This window comes from Nyctereutes procyonoides, unplaced genomic scaffold, assembly GCF_905146905.1.
Source record: "Nyctereutes procyonoides isolate TBG_1078 unplaced genomic scaffold, NYPRO_anot_genome, whole genome shotgun sequence".
NCBI classification, from domain to species: Eukaryota; Metazoa; Chordata; class Mammalia; order Carnivora; family Canidae; genus Nyctereutes; species Nyctereutes procyonoides.
This window is the reverse complement of record NW_026575135.1, coordinates 3884348-3896933: the sequence shown is the minus strand read 5'-3', so window position 1 is coordinate 3896933 and position 12586 is coordinate 3884348. Positions and strand designations below refer to the sequence as shown.

The window sequence follows — 12586 nt, the reverse complement described above, 5'->3', positions numbered from 1 at the left end:
AAGGCAAGCAAACGGCTTATAGGTTGGTTAAGTCCCGGCTTCCCTTTATCAGTCTGAGTATATAGAATTTAGGGTTTCAGAGCAATCCTCCATTCAGTACTTGCTGAGTACCTACTGTGGGCCAGGCACTATGCCAAGTGTTCAGAAGGGAAGGAAAAGTAATGTGATAAACGATGTTAACGAGCCTACTTCTTCAGAAATCATTGCCGTCTTTCCTAAGATACTTGAAATCTAGTGTTCCATAGCCCTAGACTTCCTCAAAGGCCAGGGATAGGCGCTGCCTGAGTGATGGTAAGGGCCAATCCCAACGTACACTGCAGCCGGAGACAGTCCGCAGAGGGATACTCCATTATTCAAGTCAGTAGGATAAACTTGGCTGGAGTCCTGCAGTGCCCCTGTGGGTAAGGCAAGTAATGCTTAAGTAGCTGTACTTTTAATCTAGTACTAATTAATGGCCTCTTAAAAGTGAAGTGTTACCCAGCTCCGTAGGAGGGAAGCGGAAGGCAGAGACTTGTATGAAACTCAGGGCTCTGTCTTGCACCTGACTAGGCTGTTGATTTGTACTCAGGACGTACAGCCCCTCAAGGGATCTCAAAACAAATTACAGCAGCTGCCTGGATGAATTTTACAAGCAGGGCAATGGTGAGGTAGGAGGCTCTTTAGCAAAATACACACTTACACTGCAGACCTATGGCTGTATCCTGTCAATACCATTAATATTCATGCTACCCTGGCTGAGTCTGAAGTTGGTGAGGCAGCTCTGGGGCGGGCAGCGGATTCTAGTGGGAAAGTCGCCGGATCTGGTCTAGGTCTGCATCACGGCTCTGCCTCTGACCTCCCTATGTGGCTTCAGGTGATCACATACCTCTGCCTCAGTTTCCCTGCCTGGGGAGAGGTTGGACTAGATGACCAGTAAAGCCCCTTTTGGCGCTATGGTTTCAGTTAATTTTTAACCAGCTAGACACTGAGTTGAGTTTTGCCTCCGTGTTTTTGCCTAATGCCTCCTAAAATTGTGTTTCAAGTGGTAGAAAGAACCTGCACTTTGTAAATAATCAGCTCCAGTTTGGCCCAGTTGCTTTACCGCACCCCGATTCTTGTACCCGTGGGTCACTTACTAGCTGGCGTCATTCTGTCCAACTGTCGTTTCCTCATCTGCTGGAAGGCAAGGACAGCTTAGGTTTTAAAGCACTGTTGTGAGACTCGAAAGCTATAAATGGGGTAGCGTATGTAGAGGCACCTAATTCTGAACGTGTGAGGTGCTCAGAAAACCTGGCTTCCCTGGTAGGAGGCAAAGACCCCACCCCACCCCCCCACGGTGTACTGATGTAACATTTTCAGGCTAACACCGGGGGAGATTGCAGACCTGTGTCGGTGAAGCAGTGGCACTGCTCGGCTTCTTAATTAAAAACCTATTGGAGGGAGACTGGGATGGCCGGAGGGGCAGAGGCAAAACTCACAGTATGTCTCCGCCAAGGAAAGCTGCACATAAAGCCTAAAGGGTTGTTTTTTGATTAAAGTAGTCAGGATGTCATCCCGACACTCTGAGAGGTTAAATGGAGTCGAGATTTCATATATATATATAAAATCTTATATATTATATATATATATATACTCATACACACATGCGCACGCACAAATTTTATGTATGTGTATGTGTATTTGTTTTAAAACAGAAATTTGTGTGTTTAGGTCTTCCTATAGATGGCTAGCATAAAAGGATTTTTCCTCCAGGTCAATGTCCATTAACTCAAATAACTACAAAAATTAACACATTAGAATGCAACCGCTGGCTGCCACGTGGGCTCTCCTAGAAACAAAGGCTGCTTGTCACAGACCTGAGCCCGAGGCCCTCCATCCCTAGCCCACCCGTTATACCTTGAGTCATGGAAGCAGCACCTTGAAAGTTTAGCACAGCTACTGAGGCGCCCTTGCTATAGCCTAGAGCCAAACCTAGGCCTCGGCATACCTCACCTGCAGGACAGGGTGCCCCCTCCATCCTCGGTCCTTTGCCAGGTGCCTTGTCACCCCCTTTCCCAGACCCCTTGGCTATCTGAGGAGTCCCCTGGGATACACCAAGTGAACAGCAGACAGCTTATATACTTTATAAGTGGTGTCACCACCACCATATGTGATGGAGTTTGCTGGAAGGCTGCTACTTTTCAGCCCTTAACTGGGATGTTCCTGATCATGGGACAGGACCCAAGAGTCCGCACAACCGGCCAAACTTGATGCAGTTCTCTTTGCAGCTCTATCTCCACATGTTTATAGACTCTTGGGCCATTGCCAATGATGTGCTCATCTGGCCCAGCCAACAGCAACAAGTCTCTCTCCAAGGTTGCAGATCTCTGGGAATTTCTTGTGTCACAGATAACCGAAAACCTAAATCAGGATCGCACCTGTCTTTACACATACTAAATCCATGACAAAAGGCCTCACCAAAACCCTCCTTATCGCCCGCAGAATTCCAGACATTACGGATCGTGGCCGAAGCCCTCATTTCACTACACAAAATAGACAATGTTGGGTTCTCGATACAAGGCATTTAGTAGAATTTTCATTTCCTCTACCACCATCAGACTGCAGCGCTCATAGAGCGCCATGATGGTTTGCTTACGCAAGTGCGCGTTCAACGACGTCAAACATCCAGAGTGAACTGTAATAAAGATTCTGACTTCCACATCTGACGCTTGAAGCCTGACAGCATTCAAGGCCTCACTCGGCAAACCTAGGTACTCCTACCTTTGGTGCCAGAGGGAAGTTGGGACCACGGCCACCCTACTCCACCCCCTACCCATCCCATACAAGCCAAGCCTGTCTCCTTTCCCTGTTTTCTCGAGCCACTTCAGATCTGCCTGGGAGGAGAAAGCTTCATCACGTGAGTCTTAGGTCCTTTTATATCGGGGTGTGTGTGCGGCAGCATCAGTTCCACCCTCTGAACCACACATACCAGGCTGCAGTCCATCCCACTACTTTCGAGTGACGACCGAGATGTAGAGATCAACATTAAGACAACTTCACCATATGACACATTTTTCTGAATGTAATTTATGAGCAACCACACAGATAAGACCCATTTTCGGGAAATGACACTTCGTATTTAAACTTAAGAATAAAAACTCAGGCCCAAGAATCTGAAACTTGTTTAACAACAACAACAACAACAACAAAAAATCTAATGATTCTGCACAAGTGTTAGAAATAAATTGGAAATATCATGGCTCAAAGGGTGGGAAGGGGGCAGGGATGCCAGTCTCACCTGATCATGATGCAGGGGCCGGATATAGGAGAATGGAAGGTGCACGGATGGGAGGAAACGTGTGATGTGTACACTCCTGGGCACTATACGCTGGACTTCCCATAGAGGCTGATTCACTCTTAGCCAGGGCGCCTGGGGGGCTCAACGGTTGAGCATCTGCCTTTGGCTCAGGGTGTGACCCTGGGGTCCTGGGATCGATCCTGCATCCAGATCCCTGCATGGAGCCTGCTTCTCCCTCTGCCTGTGTCTCTGCCTCTCTCTGTGTCTCTCATGAATAAATAAATAAAATCTTTAACACACACACACACACACAAAGCTCTTAGCCAAATGAAAGGTGCACATGATGAAGCCCAACCCCTTTAAGTGCGTATCCTTCCCTTCTGCTCCACGACGTTGGCTGCGTAGGCCTGTTGCCCTCCTCAACCAAACGGGAGATGTGAGCTCCAGCCTACTCTGCACTAGGACTGATCCTCGGTGTCCCGTAAGGTTTTACAGAAGTTAAAGCTGGCCAGACATGAGACGTGACGACGGCCTCTCTGAATGAAAGAAAGGCTTTCCAAATAAAAGGCCCAAATAAATACTAAACAATAGGATGAGTTGCTCCCTGAGGAAACAAGTTGCAAAAGGGGAACTGTGATTTTTTCACCCAAAGCTTCGTCTCCTGTGATGATCACCTCTGCAACGAGGTCCCAAACCTGCATTTTCAGGTCTTACCTTTTTTTTTTTCTTTTTTTTTTTGGATCACCAGACTGGTCTATGCCCAGCTGCCCACCTCATCCTGCCAACTAGCTTGTCAGCCGTGGGCTGCTGTGTCCGATGAAGATGTCCCTGAGAAACCCCAGACGCAACATATTTCAACCTGAGCTCAGCACTCCAACACCCGCTGTTCTTTTGTTCTACTTTGAGAAACACATCAGTGTCACCGTTTCTCACCCATTTACTTATTTACTTTTTTTTTTTAAATCTCCAGCTGCATGGTTACTAAACGGCAAGCCGCTATTATTTTTCTCCTGAAACACGTCTACCACTTCCTAACTGATCTTCCCGACTCAATCTAACATTCCTTCAATCCCAAGCCAAACCCTATCAGATTCAACCGGAATCAAACTGTAAGAGGCAAATAATACTGCATAAAATCTTTAAACGACCTTAAATTGCTCCCGGTAAAAGGACACATTTCTGAACGTGGTCCACACACCCAGTGGGATTCGGCTCCTGCCCTTCTATCTTCCTACGGTTATCTCAACACTGTTTCCTAGCAATCTGCTCCATACAGGTGTTTTCTCCCCTCGTATCTCAGGGCCTATTTATTTATTTATTTATTTATTTATTTATTTATACCTGCTTTTCTTGTCCCGTGATACTTTCCTTCTCCTGAACCACTTCTGTTGCTCTCTCTTGCCTCCTGCAGGTTTTCTAGGATGCCCCTTTCCTGACCCACCACGCAGTTGGGAGTCGGGCGTCCAAACCGCACTTTGCGCTTCCTCCTCCCGGCGTTTACACGCTGCGTTGTGATTTCCTTGTTACCCTCCACGTCTACACCGAGGTCCGTGAAGGCAGAGCCACATTTAATTTACCGCTGCATTCCCATCGAGTAGGCACTAAAAACCATTGCTGGACAAAACCAGGGCCTGGGGGCGGGGCGGGGGGGGCGGTCAGCCTCGCTCATCTCTTGATATAAATGAACACTTGGTGTCCCATTTAGCACCAGCTGCGGTGCCACCTTGCGCCCCTCCCACCAGCTGCCTCCCTGAATCGCCGCCGACAGTAAGCCCAGCCCATTGGGACAGAAAATGGGATGTGGTTGAAACGTGGGAGGAGTGGTTACCCCAGCTTCCGTTTTCCTTAAAGAAACCTTCTCAACAACAAAATCATGACAAGTTGCGTTTCCCATGGAAAACCCTAAATGCTCTCTTTGTGCAAAACCACCCCTGGAAGAGAAGGCTCACAAAAGATACGTCTCAATGAGGCCATCACAAGCAAGAGGGGATCCCTTCAGACCCAGGGCCTCTTGAGTTGCCTCTCAGCACACCTTGGAAGGAGGACGGAGAGAGAGAATGAAAAGGGAGCTGGTTGGAGTCCCAACCCTGTCACTAATTTATAGTTCCCTCTGAGCAAGTTTCTCATCACCCATTCCATCATCCATCGTAATAGATTTATTGAATTAAGGATCTTTGCAGCCATAAATTTCAGCGATTCCGATGCTCCTGACCTCAGGGGCTTCTTGGACCAAGATCTTTAAAAGGAGCCTTCCATCTCCTTGGGCACCCAAGGAGGAACCCTTGGGGTCTAGGGCTTAAGTGTCAGGTAAAAACAACCAAGACCAGCTCCTACCCAATGGATCCATGGTCAAGTCGATCTCTAAGGCCCGGCTCAAAGCCCGCACCCTCACCCGGAACCACAGCGTTAGGCAAAGAGGACCTGGCACCCGCTGCCTGATGACACCACAGAGGCGGGCATCACGCTGCCCTGCCTGCCTGTTTTCACACTTCAAGTCCTTCTGCCCGGTTCAGATGCCTCTCACACAGAACAGTCTTTTTTTTTTTTTTTTCTTGGAGCACCCTCTGTGGTTAAGTAATAGCAAAGCATAAACGGCGAGAGGGCCCCAAGCAAGAAAAGAAAGGGAAGAGCAAGTACTTCCACCGACCTTGTGCCTCCCAGTTATATACATCCCCCCTCCCACCTTGGCACCTCCTGATTCTCAGCTTCCTAGGTGGAAAGCCCCCCCCCTTTTAGAGGGTCATCGTGAGGATCAAATGAGATGCCAAGTGCCCAGCGTGCCTGCCGGCAAAGAGGTTCTCAGTACGTGGCGTCTGTCCTTACACGATGGGTTAGGGCACAGGGGCTTTGGAGTCGCGCCGTCCCGGGTTGGAGCCCTGCCTCCGCCTGTTTATTACCAGGTGAGTTTTCTCATTTGGAAGATGGACATAATACCCCGGACCTCATGGGGGCAAGGGGTTAGGGGGGATTCTTATTAAGAATAAGGCGAGAAAAAAATAAAATAAAAATAAAAAAGAATAAGGCGAGACCACGTGATTCAGGGCCCGTAGCAAGGGCCCACACAAGTCAGCCCTTGGGGCCCAGCCGGCTCCCCCCTTCGCCAGCACACACAGCCCTACTACACATTCTTCTCGCCCTCCAGGGCTCCAGGCTGCGCTTTCCCGTAATTCTGCTTTCTACTCCCACCCCCAGGACTCAAACGCAGGTTGGCAGATCACGCAAGAGAGAAAGCAGCCGTGGCTTCAGGGTTCCCTCGGGCTCCCGCACCCAGGACTGGAAAGAGCTGCACCATTACGCCTCCCGCGGCAGAAAGCCGATGGTCACCATAATCCTCACCCACGCGATTGTGTCCCTCAAGAATAAATGATAATCATAATAAGAGCCCGATTTCCTGACCACTTCTTACATGCCAGGTGCCGTGATAATCACTTCACAGGCATTGTTCCAGTTCATTCTAACAATACTGCGGAGCAAGCGGCACTGCAGCCACCTTAAGGCTCAGCTGAGACTCTGAGAAATCAAGGTGCCTTGTCCTACGTCACACACGTGGCACCTGGGTCAGAGGACCACACACACCTGACACGGACGTTGGTGTTTGTTGAAAGGTGCTCCTCTGGGGAGGAGTGGGCAACGACCACTGATTGGCGTTGAGCTCCTACCAGGAGCCAACTAACCCCGTGATCTCATCCCATCTTCACGACCACCCGAACGGTTCAGGTACTTTTCCAACTATTCCCCAGGTACTTCTGAAATGGGCCCCGGGGTCTGACTTCACTGCAGGCCCCAGAAGACTCAGCCTCTCCTGAGAGTACGCGGCTGGGGGCAGAGGCAATGGCAGTTTCTCAGACTACTTAGAAGACTGGGGCACAGACACATTCAAAGATCTAAAAAAAAAAAAAAAAAAAAAAAAAAAACAAGGCCAGTGGCATCCCTCAAAAGCACCTGAAGACATCCAGGCTCACTGCTCCCGGCTGGTCTAAGTGGGCTCAGCACTCTGCAGGCTTCTCCACATCCCCAGATTCGTGTCCCGCCCCCTGCAACCCCTGCAACCCACCCCTACCACCGGGGTGATAATGCCCAGACCCCCCAGGGCTCTGCTGAGCTGTCCTCTGCTCCAGGGAAGTTCCCGGCTGCCCTATGCAGTTAGGACCAGTCTCCTGGCCTCGGTTTCTCCACTCCCGACCCTACACGCGCGCACATGCACACGCGCAAGCTTCCCCACCACAGCATCATCCATCAAAAACTTTGTTAGTTGTCTGCTCACCGGTTAACCTGTGCCATTCGATTGTGAGCCTCCCGAGAGCAGGAAGGGGTCTTGCTCACCGTGCCAGCCTCAGCACCTGACACAGAGCCTGACGCATAGCAGGGGCTGGACACAGCCGTGGGGAGAGGGGCAAAAAGGGACGAAGGAAGGACAGGAGACACAGCGGCAAGGGACGCACCCTGGTGATGTGGAATCTGGAGGGAGGCCGCGCCACCTGCCGATGACCACCTGGGGAAGGCACAAGCATCCCTCGGTGCACCTGTGTTCCCTGCAGGCCCCCCTGTCCTCACTAAGGCGTCGAAGGCAAAGAGAGGACAAAAGCCCCACGTTCATCTCCAGGCACGTTCCACATCCTCCGTGCGAGCCTGCTGAGTCAGAAGGTCCCACCTGACAGCCCTGCGCCCTCGGCCCCTGTGGCGCTTGCCTGGCATCCGACTGTGAGAGGGGTCGAGCGGCCCAGCAGGCCCCTGTCCGAACAGAATCCGGGGACCTGGTGTACAACAGTAGCAACCTCTCCTTGCTTCCCTAAGCGGAAGGACAAGAGGGGCAGTCTCCAACGCCTCAGGTAACGAGGAGCTCGTGTGTGCACGGACCCTGAACGAAGAAAACGTGCGGTCTATCCTCCAGGAACTCGGCCCCCTTGGAGGATGTGGGGGGCCTTGGCCACTGGGGAGCAAAATCAGAGTTGATTTTGCTCTGAGTTTCCAGGAGGGCGAAGACCAAAAACCAACCAAACAACCAAGCCCCATTGCTACCTGGTTATTAAGTGTCCCCCTCCGCAACGGCAGGTTCTGACTGCGGGAGTTGACCTCAACTTGCCCATCTGTTGAACGGGAAGCCAGGTGGGCCGAGAATAGGAAACACCCTTACTCAAGAGTCGCCACCGCCTCTTCCCCTGCCCTCGGCTGGTGGTGCTGAGCCATCACTGCCTTCCTGCCACCACGCCCGGTCCGGACCCGTGGCACTCCAGGCAGCAGCTCCCCGCCGCCTTGCAACCACGGCCGGCCCTCAGAGAGAAGCTCCCCCGGCTCTGGGATGGCCACGGTGACTTCCAGCTGGGACGAGCCCGGGCTGGGCCTTGCCTTGCAATGCTGCCGCTAAACGGGGGTGGGGGGGTGTGCATGGAGTACCTCCTCCCCTGCCCACCCCGCCCCCGCGGGCCTGCACGCAGAGCCTCTGCCTCCCACAGGTCTTCCAGCAGTGGATGGGGCAACGGAACAGGAGTGCAGACGGTCCCCTTGGGTCGGACGCCACGCCAGCATCTAGAGAGTTCTCTGAAGCCGCCGCCGTACGGACACACATGGTCCCCGTGATGAAAGCAGCCCGGGTTCAAATCCCCACCCACTGTGCCAAGCTCCCCGGTGTGAACCCCCGCGGGCCATCTTACCCTCGCGCGCCTCAGTCTCCTCAAGCATGAAATGCAGATACCAGAGCCTCCCTCCCAGGCTTGTTGTGCGAGGAGTAAATTGGATGAAAAAAAAAATGCACATACGTGAAAGCGGTTGGCGAGCGGCTGCGCACAGAGCACGGCGAGGGGTTATTATTCTTGGTGTGCACCAATAGGAAAATGACTAGGGTGTTCCGTTCCAGATGGACTCAATCTAAACCGGGGAACAAATGCTTTTTTTTTGGTAATTTCATCTGGTGGAAATGGCAGTCTCATGGGCCTATTTGTGTTTAATGAACCACATCCTGTATCGTCTTCCTGCAAGGTTCTGGGGAGAAAGAAGTTCGTTCTCTCCTCTGGCGGGCTGCAGACCAGTGAGCGTCCAGCTCAGGCTTGACCCGCTCTGACCCCCCTACCTCCCTGCTAGACGTACCCTACCAGTAACTGCACGGAGGCCACGGGGCAGGGGCAGGGGGCAGGGTACTCAGCTCCCGCCTCGCCCTCCCTGGGACCCTGCCTAGCCGATCTCCGACTTCCGCTGTGGTTTAGGATTGTGAGGCTGGGCTGGGTGTGCCCGAGAGGCGGACAGCCTGGAGCGGGGGGGGGGGCCGGGGACACATCAGATCTGAGAGGGCCCTGAGGTCGTGGGGAACAGGTTGGAAATCAGCCTCGGGGCAATGACAAAGCACCCAGGATTTCCATCCAAGAAGCAGCAGGAGGGCAAGTCTGTTAATGGTTAATTTTATATGTAAGCTTGACTGGGCCATGGGGTGTTCAGATAGTTGGTCAAACAGTATCGTGGATGTGTGTGTGTGTGTGTGTGTGTGTGTGTGAGGGTGTCGGCGACAATGTTTTGGATGAAACAATCAGTAGACTGAGTAAAGCAGACTGCCCTCCCGAATGTGGGTGGGCCTCGTCCAATCAGTTGAAGACCTGACTAGAACAAAAAGGCCGACCCTCCCAGGAGTAAGCAAGAACCCCTCCTGCTTAAACCTCTGAGCTGGGACATCATTCTCTTCTTGCCTTTGGACCCCAACTGAAGGACTGGTTCTTCTTAGGTCTCAAGCCCACCAGCTTTTGGAATTCTCCTGAATTCCCAGTTTGCTGAGCAGATCTTGGCTTGGAGCTTCCCAGCCTGCATAATAATCACATGAGCCGATTTCTCATAATAAATCTCTCTCCCTCTCTCTTTTATTCTCTCTGTATATGTATATATTTATATCATATGTCTTATATTATGAATATTATATATAATAGAGACCGTTATCTGTCTATCCATCCATCCATCCATCCATCCATCCATCCACCCTGTTGGTTCTCTCTGGAGAAAACTGACCGACCGACCCATGTCCTCAGGGCTGCTGTGTGGTCTGGACTGATGGGAGACAAGAGCGGAAGCAAGAGGTCCAGGTAGCATGCCAACCCTAGAGTCCAGGCAAGCCATGATGGTGGTCTGACACAGGGCACAGCAGTGACATGGAAAGAAATGGGCAAATTCAAGACCTAGTTGGCAATTAAAATGGGTAAGATCTGGGAAATGGCGGGGGGGGGGCAGTTAAGAAGGATTAGGTTTCTGGCCCTGCCTACAAACAGGTCACAGCATGTTTCACTGAGACACTAGAAAAGTACTAGGTTGTATGGGACAGAATGGGCGGCGGGGGCGGCAAGGGGGCTGGCATGCGAACAACTGCGAGCCGAGAGCCTGCAGGCAGAGGCATAAAGCGGGAGTCATCAGTGGAAGGACAGTAACAGGGTCCCCAGAGAGAGAAGAACAGTCCAGGAGGAGGGACCCAGGCCAGGGTCCCGTGAAGCCCCATGGTCCAGGTTGGCAGAGGAGGGTGAGCCTGCAAAGCAGACGTGGAAGACGTCAGGAGGAAGGGGGGGCGATGCACAAGGAAGGTCTGGGACCCTGGACACAAACACAGAGAGCACATCAAGCAGGACACGGCCAGCTCCGTCGAATGCTAACTCAAGGTCAAGCACGCGGCAACCGGCAACTGTCCCCGGATAATTAAGTCTACAGAGAAGTGAACTGGTACCCGGCAGGTCTCCGCCTGAGAGGGCTCCTTTCATGTGCCGATGCTGCCTTTGAAGCCAGCTCCCTCGGGGAACAGAAAGCCCAGGAGAGTCCTCCAGCCCAGTCCGCCCCTCCGCCCCTCGGCCACAAGTGTCCTCGCCAAAGGCGATGACATTTGACCATCTTTCCCTTGTCCCTCCCCTGCCCCCCTCCCACCTCAACCTTCTCAGCCAGGACTCCTTTAAACAGGAGTCTGGGAATGCTGCAGCTGACATTCAAAACTGCATTGTAATTCAAATGGAAATGCAGAAATTCATTCCCTTGGACCGTCTCGGGAAATTATAATAGAGATAAAGCGTCTTCTAAAGGTGGCAACAGGCATTTATCTCTGAGGACACCTCAATAACCACGGACCACCCCAGTCTTAAGAGCAGCGTAACCTTCGTTAGAAAACGTCCTTTCCCAGGGTCACCGAGTCTACACACTTGGGAGAGTTGTATTAATTGCATACGTTTCCTCTTCTACACTTTCTCTCTCTGTCGCGCGCACGTGTGTGTGTGTGTGTGTGTGTGTGTGTGTGTGTGAGCGCACACGCATGCACTCTGGTTTGCACTTGTCTATCTCTCTGTGTTTTTCTGACTCCTCCTACCGCCCTCGGTTGGTCACACTCTCTCTCTCTGACACACACACACACAATGAACGATCCCTTCACATGCACACACCCTTCAGCTTCCATAGTCACTTTCTCCACGGGGAAGGAGTAATTGAGATTTCAGGGTCCCCTGAAATCCGACCGAGGTTTCTGCATCCATCACCATCCTCCCAGAGAACGACAGGGAACGACCAAAATGCAGGGAGCAGACCCCCCCACCCCCACCTCCCCTCCCACTGGCTCCACTCAGCCCAACCCACCCCTGCCCTTGGTCCTGAGTCAGTCGGCAAGGGACGGGAGGAAACTAGCGACCCCACCATAAAAACACACGTGTACCTACACACACCTGGGAGCAGAGTTACCTGAGCAGCTGGGCAGCTGTGGCAGGAGGGAACGGGTTGAGCCCAGCTCCGTGCAGGACGGGCCCACTGATGGCCTAGGCTTTCCCTGGCGTCTGTATTTTGCATATGAGGAAAGCCATCTAGAGAGTGGGTCCCCTTGCCCAAGATCGCACAGCCCATAAGAGGTACGGCTGGGATTTGAACCCGAGCCCGTCTGACTGCAAAACCTCTTGTTTTATCTCCAAATGAGGAAGTCTTCATCCCAGGTCGCCCGAGGATGGGTAACTCCCTACAGAGAGTCTTAATGGTGATAAAAAGGTGTGCGTCACGGTCACAGCAAGGCGGAGTGCGTGGACAGTAAGTCAAAGGGCGAAATGGGAGGTTTCAAGGGATCCCGGAAGCCCTCCGCCCTCCGCTCTCCAGGTTGTAAGGACATCCGCAGGGAGTGTCCTCTTCTGGTGACACAGACACGGGTGAATCACAGGGAGAATAAGGCGCGTCACGGGTGAGCAGGAGCCGTGGCCAGGACTAGGATCCTCGGCCGAGATGCCCACAAGCTCGGCTCGACTTTAGGGCCATCCTTCACGTGCTTGCTACGTGCCAGACATCGTACCTGTATTATCTCACCTCGCTCTCCCACGAGCCACGTGCAAGAATCACTGCCCTCCC

At 52.3% G+C, this 12586-nt stretch overlaps 1 protein-coding gene across 1 annotated transcript in view; it reads right to left on the bottom strand.

The window, feature by feature from the left end:
* The window catches only part of ASTN2 (astrotactin 2), a 227695-nt gene extending 218765 nt beyond the window's left edge, over positions 1 to 8930 (bottom strand). Inside the window, exon 1 of the mRNA XM_055301660.1 lies at positions 8908 to 8930. The gene's annotated coding sequence lies outside the window, so the exon portion shown is untranslated. The remainder of the gene's footprint in view (positions 1 to 8907) is intronic.
* Positions 8931 to 12586: the final 3656 nt, after the last annotated feature.